The sequence below is a fragment of the Tubulanus polymorphus genome, unplaced genomic scaffold (genome assembly GCF_964204645.1).
Source record: "Tubulanus polymorphus unplaced genomic scaffold, tnTubPoly1.2 scaffold_48, whole genome shotgun sequence".
NCBI classification, from domain to species: Eukaryota; Metazoa; Nemertea; class Palaeonemertea; order Tubulaniformes; family Tubulanidae; genus Tubulanus; species Tubulanus polymorphus.
The window spans coordinates 56412-73358 of NW_027437454.1; the positions used below are offsets into that span (position 1 = coordinate 56412).

Below are 16947 nucleotides of genomic sequence, written 5' to 3' on the forward strand. Positions count from 1 at the left end.
ACACAACTGTGGAACTGGATCCGGAGTCACATTAAATCCACACAACTGTGGAACTGGATCCGGATTCACATTAAATCCTTACAATCAGTTTCTTTTTTACCCGTACTCGAAGTATACACAAATAAAAACGATTGAAAGGTCACGTGACGTCGTATCCAATTTGACATTTGCGCACAATAAATATTTTGATGCGGTTGTCGGAGCCGGGAGCTAGCTGGGATCATACGAGGACGGTGTGTAGCCGATAGGGTATATAGCGGGAGAGAGGGAGGGAGAGAGAGAAGGTCGCGTCGCGTCACCTCTCAACCGCTATTAAACGTTATGAGTGACGTATGTGACGGTGCAGTAATCGAATGAACCACGTCCACCCTCACTATATATATATACAGTCAGTCCTGCAGCTATTGGTGTTCTGTCTCCCCGTCGCTGACCGTGTTTTTTAGAGAAAGTTCATACAAAGTGAACCACCTCGAGATCTGGTTGTGGTCGGAAATAGACGATAGACGAGAAAAGGAGATTGACGACACTGACGACAAGACTGAGCCGAAAAAATACTGTCTGACACAGAATTCACCGACTCGACAGAAGCGTGTAACTTGTTGTAACATTGGGTCAAAAACGCGTTTTTAAGACTAAAATGTCTCTAGATCGGTTATAGAACTCAAAGATTATCCCGACGCTAGCCTGGAATCTTAGCCTTCATTGATAAAACCATCTATCTTTTCTAGATGGATCGAGTATCATAGAGTGATGTCATAAGGGGATTTATGGAGGCAGACATCTTTTCTAGAAGTGTCTATAGATCAAATCGCTAGTAAACAATTTGATGATGTCATAAGGGGATTTATGGAGGCAGACATCTTGTCTAGAAGTGTCTATAGATCAAATAACTAGTAAACAATTTGATGATGTCATAAGGAAATTTATGGAGGCAGACATCTTTTCTAGAAGTGTCTATAGATCGCATCACTAGTAGACAACTTGATGATGTCATAGGGAGACCTATAGAGGCAGACATCTTTTCTGAAGAAGTGTCGATATATAAAATCGCTAGTAGACATTTTGATGATGTCATAAGGAAGCTTTGTGAAGGCAGCCATCTTTTCAAGTGTTTAATCATCTCTCTTCCGTCTGCGTAGAATCGACCGACTCGCTAATAAACAATTTGATGACGTCATAGGGGGATTAACCGAGGCAATCGTTACTTCTTTACATACAAATTCATTCAGAACAATTTCCACAACTACACGCCGTCCTAATCTAGGCATTAAGGTCACTAATCCGGCGCTAGTTCGTATCTCATTAATCCCTGGTATGATCCGCGTAGTGATCGACCGCGCGGGCGAGGTCTCCCCGCGTCGGACGATGTTCCAAGTTATAATCCATATACGGTATTTAGCGTGTATGGATTGTTGTAACCGAACAGTGCAGAGATCGATTCGGTATCGATCATTAAATGGTCATCGATTATTCAAATATGTTATATACCCTAAGAGAAAAGAGAGGGGAGTGCTCTTCCTCACCCCTCTCTCCCTCTTTCCACCTCTATCTCGACTGTCTTATGATTTTTGAAGACGCAGAAATTCACTGGTCGATTTTCTTGTATTTTTCAGATATTCTAGGATCGTTTAAATCGCCCGAAAACAAAACGGTAAGAAAGAAACGATAATCTAATAATCCGTGCATTGAAGATGGTTTTAACTGCTTAATATCTGGCTCGCGACGAAACGGTGACCCCTCGACGTAAATTGAAAACTGTTCGATGAAATTTGTCCCGGGCCCGGTTTCACGAAAAAGTTTAAGCCTAAAACGGTTAAGTTTGAATTGTTGTCCTCATCAAAAACATGAAGTAACCAATGGCAATTATACCAGATATTTGATTTTGACTTTCTTGAGAGAAACTGGCACCTGGAGTTTAAACCTAAATCTCGAAATCCTCTTTATTTACGCCCCGCATAAAATACGAACTACAAAGAAGCTTCGATCGTTACAGAGTATGAGATTAAATGTCTTACAGACACTTCCGTCTCGCAAACGGACGTTGTGCCGTGCTCCGTATATTTTAGTTTCGCCGGAAAGATATTTTTTTTTGAAATAATAATCAGCAGATGAAATGAATGTAGATCGAATGAGTGGCGCGATCACCGGAAATGACGCAGTGGAGACACCGACCGAGCATTTCCGGTCGGGATAATTACGATTAAGCGAGTAATACGAGCTTTAATTGCGTTTACACGACCTGCATCTATATACATACTCCACTCTCCTCTCTCTCTCTCCCTCTCCCTCCCTCGCTCTCCGCTCTCCCCTCTCCCCTCTCCCCTCTCTCCTCTCCCTCCCTCGCTCTCCCCTCTCTCTCTCCCTCTCCCTCTCTCTCCTCTCCCTCTCTCTATCTTCCTCTCTCTCCTCTCCCTCTCTCTCTCTCCATTTCTCTCTCCATCCCTCTCCCTCACTCCCTCACTCTCTCTCTCTCTCCTCTCCTCTCTCTCCTCTCCCTCCCTCGCTCCCCCTCTCTCCCTCTCTCTCCCCTCTCCCCTTTCTCTCTCCCTCACTCCCTCTCCCTCTCTCTCTCTCCTTCTCTCTCCTCTCCCTCTCTCTATCTCCATTTCTCTCTCCATCCCTCTCCCTCGCTCCCTCTCTCTCTCTCTCCTTCTCTCTCCCTCTCCCTCTCCCTCTCCTGGCAGGTGTTTAATTTATTGAGGGTAGAGAAAGAGAAGGCCATCTATCATTTCATCAATTCATCGCTCGACAAGCTGCGCACAGTAGAGGTTATTATTATATTATAATATAAACCTGCTGATCTATAAACCTACTGACAGTTATAATCCTTACACAACTCACTCGCAAGATTACCTCAGACAAGACAAATTGTAATCATTAAATTGCACTCAAGCGACTTTGGTAGAAGTTGAAAAGTACATTAAGTTTGTTTGTAGGCAGTCCTTGGTGTTTATCGGATGTTCTCGCTGTTCGTCGGGAGTTATCGGTGTTTGTCGTGAGTTATCGGTGTTTGTCGGGAGCTCTCGCGGTTTGCCGGGTGTTCTCGTTGTTTTTCGGAAGCTATCGCTGTTCCGTTGTTTGTCGGGAGCTCTCGGTGTTTGTCGGAAGCTATCGGTGTTTGTCGGAAGCTATCGGTGTTTGTCGGAAGCTATCGCTGTTCCGTTGTTTGTCGGGAGCTCTCGGTGTTTGTCGGAAGCTATCGGTGTTTGTTGGAAGCTATCTGTGTTTGTCGGAAGCTATCGCTGTTCCGTTGTTTGTCGGGAGCTCTCGGTGTTTGTCGGAAGCTCTCGGTGTTTGTCGGAAGCTATCGGTGTTTGTCGGAAGCTATCGGTGTTCGGGTGACCGGGGTGTTTGTCGGGTATTTTCGAGTGTTCTCGTTATCCGCTCGGAAGTTGTGAACGTTTTCTCTATACACGGTCACCGAGGAGTTTAATCGGAGGCTGACTTGTTTTTGGACCACTATATCAGGCCGCGGTCGGCTTGACCATGTTTTCATTTGATAAGAGCCCACTTAGCAGCCGTTTATTTAACTAGAAAGTGGTCGCAAATGTGATTTGCGCCCGTGGTGATAGCCGCTAAACTGTTATATATATATAGCCTGAGTGGTCTGTTAATGCGGTGCTTTCTATGAGGCACATAGAGTCCTCCTTGACTGTCCCGGCAAATGCTGTTTTTGGTCGTTCAGTATTTCCCCTAATTGTCTTTGAAAATGGTTTACTGTCCCCTGATTGTCAGGAACAGTCTCTGAAAATGGTTTACTGTCCCCTGATTGACAGGAACAGTCTCTGAAAATGGTTTACTGTCTCCTGATTGTCAGGAACAGTCTCTGAAAATGGTTTACTGTCCCCTGATTGTCAGGAACAGTCTCTGAAAATGGTTTACTGTCCCCTGATTGTCAGGAACAGTCTCTGAAAATGGTTTACTGTCTCCTGATTGTCAGGGACAGTCTCTGAAAATGGTTTACTGTCTCCTGATTGTCAGGAACAGTCTCTGAAAATGGTTTACTGTCCCCTGATTGTCAGGAACAGTCTCTGAAAATGGTTTACTGTCCCCTGATTGTCAGGAACAGTCTCTGAAAATGGTTTACTGTCTCCTGATTGTCAGGGACAGTCTCTGAAAATGGTTTACTGTCTCCTGATTGTCAGGAACAGTCTCTGAAAATGGTTTACTGTCCCCTGATTGTCAGGAACAGTCTCTGAAAATGGTTTACTGTCCCCTGATTGTCAGGAACAGTCTCTGAAAATGGTTTACTGTCCCCTGATTGTCAGGAACAGTCTCTGAAAATGGTTTACTGTCCCCTGATTGTTAGGAACAGTCTCTGAAAATGGTTTACTGTCTCCTGATTGTCAGGAACAGTCTCTGAAAATGGTTTACTGTCCCCTGATTGTCAGGAACAGTCTCTGAAAATGGTTTACTGTCCCCTGATTGTCAGGAACAGTCTCTGAAAATGGTTTACTGTCCCCTTATTGTCAGGAACAGTCTCTGAAAATGGTTTACTGACCCCTGATTGTCAGGAACAGTCTCTGAAAATGGTTTACTGTCCCCTGATTGTCAGGAACAGTCTCTGAAAATGGTTTACTGTCCCCTGATTGTCAGGAACAGTCTCTGAAAATGGTTTACTGTCCCCTGATTGTTAGGAACAGTCTCTGAAAATGGTTTACTGTCTCCTGATTGTCAGGAACAGTCTCTGAAAATGGTTTACTGTCCCCTGATTGTCAGGAACAGTCTCTGAAAATGGTTTACTGTCCCCTGATTGTCAGGAACAGTCTCTGAAAATGGTTTACTGTCCCCCGATTGTCAGGAACAGTCTCTGAAAATGGTTTACTGTCCCCTGGTTGTCGGGAACAGTCTCTAAAAATGGTTTGTTGTCCTTGAATATCCGGGACAGTCTCTGAAAATGGTATACTCTCCCCTGGTTTTCAGGAACAGTCTCTTAAATGGCGTTCTGTCCCCTGATTGTCGTCTCGTACAGATATACACAGAAATGATACCGAAAAAAGTGAGAACCGAAATGCCCGTGACGGTGCAGTTGCTCGCTTGGAACACCCATTCGCGTTATATAATCATCTTGTGGCGACGACGACGTATATTACTACTATACGACTCTCGATACTGAGCGCTAGTAAGACCCCCTTATTAACATATAGATCGAACTGAGTGGGAACGCCAGAGCAGACTTTATAGCAGATAAATCGAAAATTAGAATTCAATCACGATGACTTTAGATAATTGCCGTTCGACGTGTCGACATCGGCTGCCATCGCGCATGCGCATTTTAACGTTCGTCGGCAGACGACACAGTTCAAATCGAGTTTAACGGTCAATTTTATCGATTTCGACAATGGGTATAACGAGCCCGCTGCATGTTTGAATCGTTCCTTTAATTGGCTAAGCAATTTAAAACAGAGAAGTGACCTTGACCGTCGTTAACGGTTGTTTGCGCAGCCGACTCTCGTTACGCAGTGGTTTGTTAGAATAACTCAGTGAATGGGAGAGTCCCTCAACGCTTCTGTGGCAATCGGGGATTCCATATGAGAGTGGGATAAATCAATTATAAATGTAAACTTTAGCCCATCACTGAGTAGACAGTATTCAATGTATGGCATATAATGGTGGATCTTGCGATACTTTATCGATTTTGGGAGCCTAGAATTCACGTTCAAAGTAGATCGATTTAAGGAACTATTTTCGACAACATTAGGATTATGATTAGGATGAGGAATTTATTTTCACACTCCGACCATTTCTATGGTATATCGGGGAGGGGGGACTTTGAAATATGATATACACAATTATTCACAAAACAACTGGAATTTAAGACTTATAGAAAAGGGACTTTTCTTAATAAAATATAACAAAGTTTCTACAATACAGGGAATTGTTGTAGGGATCTTTATAGCTCTAAGCTTATTTCGATGAGTTTATCAAACTGGGTTGTTTAATTTTTTTTAGAATATGGAGGGAAAGACCTATTTACAATTAATTACATAAATGGTAATAAAAGCTTTTAAAAACTTGATAAACTGATTTTGGACACACGCTCATACTCAGATTACGATTACGATTACAAATATTTACAAAACAACACTGAGAAGTGATTAAAATTTAGAGAATGAAAACGTACTGGAGTGCTCGTCACGCCACCTGGCGGTATAGCTGTCGTAGCAGTTCTCGCAATCGGGTTGAGGTCGGTGCGCGCCGATTGAGTAGTATTCCATCCGTCTGCTCGACTGACACTGAAACACGGTGACCGCCGTCGAGAACTTGTTAATTAGAAAACGGCTCGAATTCGGCGAAGTTTCACGGGTTTTCTAATCGCCTGAAAGTAACGCAACACCGGTGCTAGTTACCGCGAGCGCCGCGTCAAAAAAAAACTACCCGCATCGAAATAATCAACCTCGCTTACCGCAGTCGACCCTGGTATTAGCAGCCGATCTCGTAGATATAATATCTATAATCGTGTTAGAATTCGTAGATTCTTTTTTTCTGTTAAAAAAAAACTGGGATTTAGATATTTTTGAAGATATTTTGAATTATCATTAACGTCGGTAAATTTGACAATAAGATTTTAGAAAAGTTGAATTATTTATTGGCTATGGAGTAAAGGCCAAGCTTGTAACTGTGGAATATAGTCCACAACTGTGGAACTGAACACAGAACCGTGGAACTAGATCCTGAGCTGTTGAACTGAGTCCTGAGTTGCGGAACCTGATCCAGAACTGTGGCACTGGGTCCTGAACTGTGGAACTGGGTCCTGAACTGTGGAACTGGGTCCTGAACTGTGGAACTGGGTCCTGAACTGTGGAACTGGGTCCTGAACTGTGGAAGTTGTACCGTGTATAAAGGCTCTATATGATGATTATTGTACCATTTTGAAAATTATTTCAACTGAGACAAGTTTTTTTAAGTATAGAAATAACCGCTTTATTCTTCGCAGTAGTCTGTGCTACGTGCGTTCAGTTTCAAGCCGTGCACAGTCAATCAGTCTCATCTCTCTCCCGCACCATGTTTCCTGCCGCCGCTGCCACAACCACCACCGCGGTGTCTCCCGCGTGGCAGTTTTAGCTAATTAATTATCAGATTTAATGAACCTTCATCAGTTCAATCATGTTGGATTTGCGTTCGCAGATCATATACAAAATCTCTAATGACAAATAGCGAGTCTCTGTATATGTACATAGCATGTATGGACACATATGAATTTATGAAATACCGAAATAGCTAAAACCACGCCTTTACTCCGCTACCATAAATCCCCATGTGACGCAATCTAATCACCTACTAGGGATTTGAACTAGAAAAACTTCCAAAAAGGATGTCTGCCTCCATGAATCCCCGTATGAAATCATAAAATTATCCCTATAGACACCTCATCAAAAGATGTCTGCCTCCATAAACCCCCCATGAAATCATCAAATTACTTAATACTGATTGGATCTATAGACACTTCCAAAAAAGGTGTCTGCCTCCATGAATCCCCCTATGACATCACAAAATATCTAATGATTTTGTATAGATGCTTTTAAAACGGATATCTGCCTTCCTGGATCCCCCTATTACATCATCAACTTACCTATACTACAGATTGGATTTGATCGATAGACATGTCTGCCTTCATTAATCCCCCTATGACATCATCAAATTATCTACTAGTGATTTGATCTATAGACACTTCTAGAAAAGATGTCTGCCTCCATAAATCACCCTATGACATCATTAAATTATCTACTAGTGAATTGATCTATAGACGTTTTCTAGAAAAGATATCTGCCTCCAAAAATCACCCTATGACATCATCAAATTGTCTACTAGTGATTTGATCTATAGACACTTCTAGAAAAGATGTCTGCCTCCATAAATCACCCTATGACATCATTAAATTATCTACTAGTGATTTGATCTATAGACATTTCTAGAAAAGATGTCTGCCTCCATAAATCACCCTATGACATCATCAAATTGTCTACTAGTGATTTGATCTATAGACACTTCCAGAAAAGATGTCTGCCTCCATAAATCCCCCTATGAAATCATCAAATCGTCTACCTCGTGCAATGGAACTGTTGATCGACTCTGATTCCCGAGTCACGATAGATCGTGATGTCGGAATGTGAGATGTCGTGAACTCGGCTTAAAAAACCATCGCTGTATAACGACTGTCACAAGGCTTCGTAATACCCATAACGCATGCGACCTCCAGCCACTAGAGAGGGTTTAAAGGCTTCATTCGCCAGCAGATAAAAACTATTATCAAAACATTCATTGTGTCTCATCAATGATCCCGGGCTAAAGCAGTCAGTCGGCGTTTCACGTGCAGGTGAACAAACTGCGGAATCTGATTCAACAGTCGAATTAAACCCACATAAACTTGGAACTGAATTCAAAGTCAAATTAAGCCCATATAACTTTGGAATTGGATTCAGAGTCTAATTAAACCCACACGACAATTAAACCCACGCTCAAATCACCTGTTATGCCGTGGAGCGGTGGGAGTGAATTGATTGAACTAAGTGGAACTGATGGTGGAACCGTAGAACTGAAAGTTGACTATGGAATTGACTAGTGGAACTATAGTGGATGGATGTGATACTGGTATCGGCGGTGATGCGTCTGTGTGATCGCAGATTGATGCATGTGATCACATTCTAGTCGTCTTTTGCTGCTAGCGATCACAGATTGATGCATGTGATCACATTCTAGTCGTCTGCTGCTGCTAGCGATCACAGATTGATGCATGTGATCACATTCTAGTCGTCTGCTGCTGCTGCTAGCGATCACAGATTGATGCATGTGATCACATTCTAGTCGTCTGCTGCTGCTAGTGGTTGTTGTTGTCTGTGAATTGTAATTACCAGACGACAAACGGCTTTGAATTCGATGAAAGCTCTGAATTCGTTCATCAGTCACTTCGAATTACCGTTAGTTCCACAATTAATTAATTAAAGTTTGATTTCCCGTGGGACCGACTCGATCTCGCTTACTCGCTCGTTCCTCGCTGGTTGTATGAGTCGAGTGTGCGGTTGGATCAGTCAGAGAACTGTCTCCACGTTCGATGAGACTGACTGACTGAATCCCCATGCATCCCGGGGGGCCGTGGCAGTATGCGGGGTGTGGCCCCCACGATTCTCGTTCCGGAATTTACATCAACCCAGTTCCGCGTGTGAGATAAGTCTTGACTCAGAGAAGATGATTTGATTTTTTAAGTCCCCACAGTGGACTCAGAGCATTTTGTGGTTAGCCTGCATGCCTGCCACGGGTTCGAGTCCTGGATTTGAAGTTTATGAGCTGCCCACGTGTAGGTATGTGTTGCTATGATATTCATGAGTTAGCTTTTTAATCCATTAAAAATCAAACTCGTGACTGCTCGGGGGCGTGGGCCCACGCGGCTGGGTGGATCCATTTTCCACTCAGCGTCTAGTTTGTTCAGCGAGTAAATGAATAAGTCGGTAGCTCCTGTAGAGAACGAAGGAGTTAACACGAAATGGGCGAACATTTCATGAATACGTGATTCACTTGCAAAAAAAAAACAACGACGCATTAAAATAAGTGCTTTTCCCGATTGAAAATGAATTGAAATAATTGTTTGGACTTATCAACCCCTTCACGCGTCAGTTAACCGAAGCGAGGTGATGTTTTATTAAAATGTTCCTCGTTTGGTATTGAAATGAAGCTCTCAGCTGAATTTGATGACTTTTGTATTATTTCACTATTTGTTTTTGAAGATATATCATTTTATTTTGTATCATTATTTCATTTTTATTAGGAATTCCTTATAATTCAGTGTACACCATTCAGATATACCTAACAGTTGTTATACATTGCCAAAACTAGATAATAGGCTCTGTTGTACGTTACAATGCGAAATATCTTTATCTGTTCATGAGGACTTCACAAAAAAAGAGATTTTTTTTAAACAGTTGGAATACTTTATAGAGAATGCACTTCGAGATTAATTATTAGAAAACCCGTTATTGCTGCTTTGCGGCTTTATTTATTGAAATTTTCTGAAAACCCGTTATCGCTGCTTTGCGGCTATATTTATTGTAATTTTCTGAAAACCCGTTATTGCTGCTTTGCGGCTATATTTATTGTATTTTTCTGAAAACCGGTTATCGCTGCTTTGAGGCTTTATTTCATTTTATCTTTTCTTTTCGAAACCAGTGATAGAGGATGCGTGAAAATTCTGTGGACCCAGTTCCAAAGCAGAGTTAAAATCAAATCATTTTCGATGAGTTAATTCAAAGTCAAGTTTTATTAACTGACAACTGCGGCGCCGGGCCGAGGTTTGATGAAAATACGAGCATAATTATCGATCCGGATTTGGGTGTTCTCGGAGCCATCCAAGTCTCGCCCCCTTAATACAACGGTTAAGCTGAAACAACAAAACAGTTCAGATAACCCTGTCGAACTAATCTAAAATAAACGAAGAACGTTATTACGTTATGTCGTTTATTTAGGTCGAGAATAATATTTCGAGCATTTTTCTCCTATTCATCATATCTTTTGCGGCGCAGGACAACGTGAAGAAAATATTCGGAAAATAACCCCGGCGAATTCAATTTTACGGTTAGCGCTTGAACACACAGACAACACAAACAAATCGGCCGAAAAAATTCAACCGTTGACGATAATGGATCGACGCTACTGAGAGGCGAAATGTATTTTTCAAGCCTTGGCGGCCGTCATTTCAGTTTGCGCCGCGCAAACAAACGATGCCGGAAAAAATCGTCAGATTCGCCTCGTGTCGGGTAAACAAAATCAATCGCGACCGGAACCAGACGACCGATCTCGCCAATTCTCGCGAAATCTCCCGAGATTTCCGTTCGCCGGCGATGGAATTTTGTCGTGTAAATAGATTGCGGAGTTTGACTGTTGCGTTAAATACAATAACAACAAAGAAAGGCTGTCAGCCATCTGTGATGATCGGTCCGCAGTCCCCTGATTGTCAGTAACAATCTCTGAAAATGGTTTACTGTCCCCTGATTGTCAGGAACAGTCTCTGAAAATGGTTTACTACCCCCTGATAGTCGTGAAAAGTCTCTGAAAATGGTTTACTGACCCCTGATTGTCAGGAACAGTCTCTGAAAATGGTTTACTATCCCCTGATTGTCGGGAAAAGTCTCTGAAAATGGTTTACTGTCCCCTGATTGTCAGGAACAGTCTCTGAAAATGGTTTACTGTCCCCTGATTGTCGGGAACAGTCTCTGAAAATGGTTTACTGTCCCCTGATTGTCAGGAACAGTCTCTGAAAATGGTTTACTGTCCCCTGATTGTCAGGAACAGTCTCTGAAAATGGTTTACTGTCCCCTGATTGTCAGTAACAGTCTCTGAAAATGGTTTACTGTCCCCTGATTGTCAGGAACAGTCTCTGAAAATTGTTTACTGTCCCCTGATTGTCAGGAACAGTCTCTGAAAATGGTTTACTGTCCCCTGATTGTCAGGAACAGTCTCTGAAAATGGTTTACTGTCCCCTGATTGTCAGGAACAGTCTCTGAAAATGGTTTACTGTCTCCTGATTGTCAGGAACAGTCTCTGAAAATGGTTTACTGTCCCCTGATTGTCAGGAACAGTCTCTGAAAATTGTTTACTGTCCCCTGATTGTCAGGAACAGTCTCTGAAAATGGTTTACTGTCCCCTGATTGTCAGGAACAGTCTCTGAAAATGGTAAACTGCCCACGAAAATGGATCATTCACCCTTTGGTTAACTATCTACACAAAACTACAATGAAATTTAAGATTTCTGACCCTGAAGTACCGGTATTGGCTGAAGTGGCTTATATATAGGAGACATCCCCGATTCTGACCGTTCTCAGCGACATAACGGAATCATTTCACAATCTAAATTTCCGCTCACGAATCTCGTCGACTGCGACGCTAAGATGGGATGTCGACTTCTAACCTTCGCCGTAGCTTACTAGTTAATTTAAACGTGTCCCGTATACGATCACGGATCGCCAGCGCGATTACCGAACGCGACGATGAATTTTAAACCTTTCGAATGATGAACGATTCTAGAGGTTTCACAACTACACTGAGAAATAGAAACGGCGAATGAATATCAAATAGGTAGTGCTAACCTGAAACTATACGAGTCCGTGTTGTATTACAGTCCCACACTAATGCATAAAGATGGTATGGCATGTCTCCTTGAGCTAGCAGTTAATTTTTGTTATATCCTAATAGTCATCTTCAGGAATACTGTATTCCTTGAGCTAGTGTAGTTTATTCAACGTTTCGACTATATCCTAATAGTCATCTTCAGGAATACTGTATTCCTTGAGCTAGTGTAGTTTATTCAACGTTTCGACTATATCCTAATAGTCATCTTCAGGAATACTGTATTCCTTGAGCTAGTGTAGTTTATTTCAACGTTTCGACTATATCCTAATAGTCATCTTCAGGAATACTGTATTCCTTGAGCTAGTGTAGTTTATTCAACGTTTCGACTATATCCTAATAGTCAACTTCAGGAATACTGTATTCCTTGAGCTAGTGTAGTTTATCCAATGTTTCAACCATGTCCTAATGTTCATCTTCAGGAATACTGTATATTCCTTGAGCTAGTGTAGTTAATTCGACCTTGTCCCAATAGACATCTTCAGGAACACAAAATTCTTTTAGCAAAATCATGAGATATTCATAAAATCCAGACCAGAGAGACTAAATTAAGCAAAAGGAGACGATGTGAACTATGGGTAATACACAACATAAAATCAGTTATAATGTTAATGAATCTATAGACTGGGGTACCGAACAAGACTTCTTCGATATAGTTTAAACGTCGAATAAAATGAAGGAAACATTTCGTACTCTTTTTATTCTTAGCGCGCAGGGATTTGATATCATATCTCAAATATTATTAGTCTCATTCCTCGATCTTATACATCTGAATGTCATGCTGATAAAAATGCGCCACCGCGCGCCTCCCGGGCAAACGCGCATTACAAATTTACATGCATGATTCTGGTTATAACCGGGCCCGCGTCAGATATCCGTGTATATTTAAATTCGTGATATCAATTTGGTTTCGCAGCGGGAAATTGCCAATTACCGCCCTGAGGATGACATGCCTGATGTGCGATGGAGTTCGCTTCGGTGAGTTATACTGCACCAGTCGCCTGTGAATATCCGTGACGTTTTTTACCCTTTGTTACGGTCATTTGAAACGCTTAAACGAGAACGAATGTGTTTTTGAATTATTTCATATCATCGATTCACCGCCAATCCCTATTTCATATTATATCAATTATTTTTTTTTAATTTCTATTATTCCCGCGGTTCGAATCTTAAAGATACTGCTAGGCGGAAAAACCCTTTATCGCTGCTTTGCGGCTATATTTGTTATAAGTTAATTCGTTTATTTACATTACGAATGCTTGTATGACACAAAAATATCTTAACTCCTCTCCCCCTCTCTCTCTCTCTCCCTCACCCTCTCCCTTTCCCTCTCCCTCCCTCTCTCTCTCTCTCGCTTCCTCTCTCTCTCGCCCTCTCTCTCTCTCTACCTCGCTTCCTCTCTCCCTCGTCAATGGACGTGGGAACACTCGCATACATTCATAACTGGTAGCGATATTTTAATGAATAGACTTTTAAGAATCCTATAAAGTGAATATTCTCGTTGAGTCTCCGGGGGGAATTTAATGTATATCTCCGGCTACAGAGACTGCAGTAAGAATCGCGTGAAAATAACCATATGCGCTCGCGATACTTAATTCTCGCTGTTGTTATATATTCTCGATGCTGTCAGGTACTCGAACTTCGATCCCGTTGTTAATGTCCGTCTGAACATAAATTCATTATCAATTAAATCTGTATTGTATTTGTCGTCGGCAAAGTAAATCTCGCCGTCCGGACAAATCTCAGCGGACGCTACACAGACTGAGACTCGCATGCAGTCTGTTGAATCGACTCCTGTCTGGCCTGGTTCCGCGTCCGGACAAACTAGATATCTAGCAGTCCGAACGCGTTTAGGTTCAGTGGCAAATGTTATGAAGATAAGACCGGGCTTAGCTCATTTTGGTCCAGGTTCATGGGTTAGACTTGAGGTAAGACCGGACTTGGCTCATTTACGTTCAAGATTCAAGGTTCAGACTTAAGCAAAGACAGGACTTAATTCACCTAATATGGTCCCATAAAAAATGCAATCAATTTAAAAGCCATTTTTGACCTGGTTTCGAAATCCCGATTTTTTTTTTTAACTGATTCCAGCGGTATTTTCCCGCTCACAAATTCACACCCGCGTTTCATACGTTTTAAACGACGACAAACGTTGCGTCGCATTCTGACGTTGAATAATACACGTTAACGCCGACTCGTTACGTTTTACGACGGAAATGGCGTCGATAACGCGTATATGACTGTGTAGTACGGCGGCGGAGAGTAGGGCTGCATATCCGCGCAAAGCGCGCCGATCATCACCGGGTTGTTGATTCCGTGACGGCCTACATTTACATATATAAATGATGCTATCAGACATGGGATGAATAGTGAAGTGATTTCGGGGGGAATAAGAAATTGCTCGCGCCGGCCACGGTTGCGTCCTTCGTTAATAGAGGCACATGCCTGCGCTGACTGACGCGTTGCTGTTCAGATGAGAGGCCGCAGAATAATGCATCCAATTGCCGGCCTTAAGCGGCCTGTGTATTACATAACTACATGCATATAGCCGTTAGAGCCCGTTAATAACGAGATTCGATGAGATACGGCGAGATACTACGAGAGACTATGAGATACTACGAGATAAAGTGAGAAATTACGAGAAACTATGAGATACTACGAGATATAGCGAGAAATTACGGGAGAAACTTTGAGATACTAGGAGATACAGCGAGAAAATACGAGATACTATGAGATACTAGGAGATACAGCGAGAAATTACGAGAAACTATGAGATACTACGAGATACAGCGAGAAAATACGAGAGACTATGAGATGTTTCGCGATACAGCGAGAAATTACGAGTTGCAGCGAGAAACTACAAGATACCATGAGGTTAAAAATGAGCTAAAAATCCTGCGAGATTTTATTTCTTGGTATAATCGGTCTGTCCTCTCCTTCTCACTCTCCTCATCTCCTCACCCAACCGATATCGGAAGGTGACGGACGCTTTTCCTACGCATCCACAGCTGTCTCAAATAGAGCCATTACGATCGCGTCAATAGCGCTATCCTGGGAACTGTAACGCTTAAGATGACGTCACAACCGGTGATAACTATTCGACGGCGCAGGTGTTTTAGGACTGGCTGAGGGATGATTCGGCGTAGATGTCGTTTACGTTCGTGAGACAAAAACAAAGCTAGTCGGTTAATCGACATGTCCCTCGAGCGCCTTCGTATATTCTCAGAGAGTCTCTCTTCTCGGCTAGCTCGAGGCTTCACTGGTGTTAATGTCGCTTTCGCATAGGCAAACAGACTGTTTTACTATAAACGCGGATAACACGCTGGATATAAAGAAAGTGTTGTCTCTCGTCATCTACCTGGTAACGGAGAGCCAGGAGAGAGAGGGGGAGAGGGAGAGGGAGAGGAAGAGGGAGAGGGAGAGCCAGGAGAGGGAGAGGGAGAGCCAGGAGAGGGAGAGCCAGGAGAGGGAGAGCCAAGAGAGGGAGAGGGAGAGCCAGGAGAGGGAGAGGGAGAGCCAGGAGAGGGAGAGGGAGAGCCAGGAGAGGGAGAGGGGAGGGAGAGGGAGAGCCAGTAGAGGGAGAGCCAGGAGAGGGAGAGCCAGGAGAGGGGAGGGAGAGATAGGAGAGGGAGAGGGAGAGCCAGGAGAGGGAGAGGGGAGGGAGAGGGAGAGGGACAGAATGAGAGGGGTGTGGGGAAGGAAAAGTGTACACGGGTTTTATGTATATTTTCTAAAGTAATTAACAGTGTTTCAAACACACATCCATCAATTAATCTAGAACGAGCGAGATTTCGTCTGCTGTAAGCGGGTGGCTCCGGCGCTATAACTACTGCTGCTGCTTCGTTTTATCAAACAATCACTAATTGAAACGAATGAATCACTTCCTTCTTATGTGTGTTATACAGGCTGACTCGATAGAGGCTCCTTTCAGCCTGACTCATGGGCTGTCTCAGCCTGACTCATGGGCTGCCTCAGCCTGACTCGTGGGCTGTCTCGGCCTGACTCGTGGGCTGTCTCGGCCTGACTCGTGGGCTGCCTCGGCCTGACTCGTGGGCTGCCTCAACCTGACTCGTGGGCTGCCTCAGCCTGACTAGTGGGCTGTCTCAGCCTGACTCGTGGGCTGTCTCAGCCTGACTCGTGGGCTGTCTCAGCCTGACTCATGGGGCCGCAGCCTAACTCGTGGGGCTGTCTCCTCAGCCAAGCGGATCCTCACTTGCCACATGTGGAATCCTTAATGCCTCAGTAGTTGATGTCCTACTGCACGCTAGTGACACCTGGTGGATCCTCATATGCTACAATCGGAATCTTTCTATTGTCGCAGTATAAAGTGGAGTCTTCGCTGTCTCATCCGCAATGCAGCAATTCATTCGTTAAAAGCGCACGTGCACCAGCAGTACCAGCAGCAGCAGCAGCAGCAGCAGCAGCAGCAGCGAACTACAAAGACAAGTCATCTATCATTCGATTTTACAAAATTGAGGCGGCAAACAAATAAATACAAGGATGAAATGAAAGCCGTAATGCACCGAGCACACCCGAACACACGGTTAGTTTGAACAGACACATACATCAACCCCGCAGGCACAAATCGAAATCCACGTACTGCCGAGTTTTCAAACATTCAATATAATTTCTAAACCCTTGCGGTATTCGCTGTTTCGTCAAGCGATAAAAATATTTATAGGGACAACAAATAATTTAAACGCCGCGTGTGAATTGATGATTGTATTTGTCTACACGACATTTAGACAACAAACAGAACCACGGAGGATGCAGCGGTTCACACAGTCCGCTAACACAAACCACTGGAGTATCGATTTCTCCGTGGATTTA

General features: G+C 43.2%; 1 long non-coding RNA gene across 1 annotated transcript in view; it reads left to right on the forward strand.

Moving 5' to 3' along the window:
• Positions 1-16947, forward strand: part of LOC141914579 (uncharacterized) — a 66399-nt gene that overhangs the window by 37295 nt on the left and 12157 nt on the right. Inside the window, exon 3 of the long non-coding RNA XR_012620857.1 lies at positions 1614-1651. This is a non-coding gene — a long non-coding RNA (uncharacterized LOC141914579). The remainder of the gene's footprint in view (positions 1-1613; positions 1652-16947) is intronic.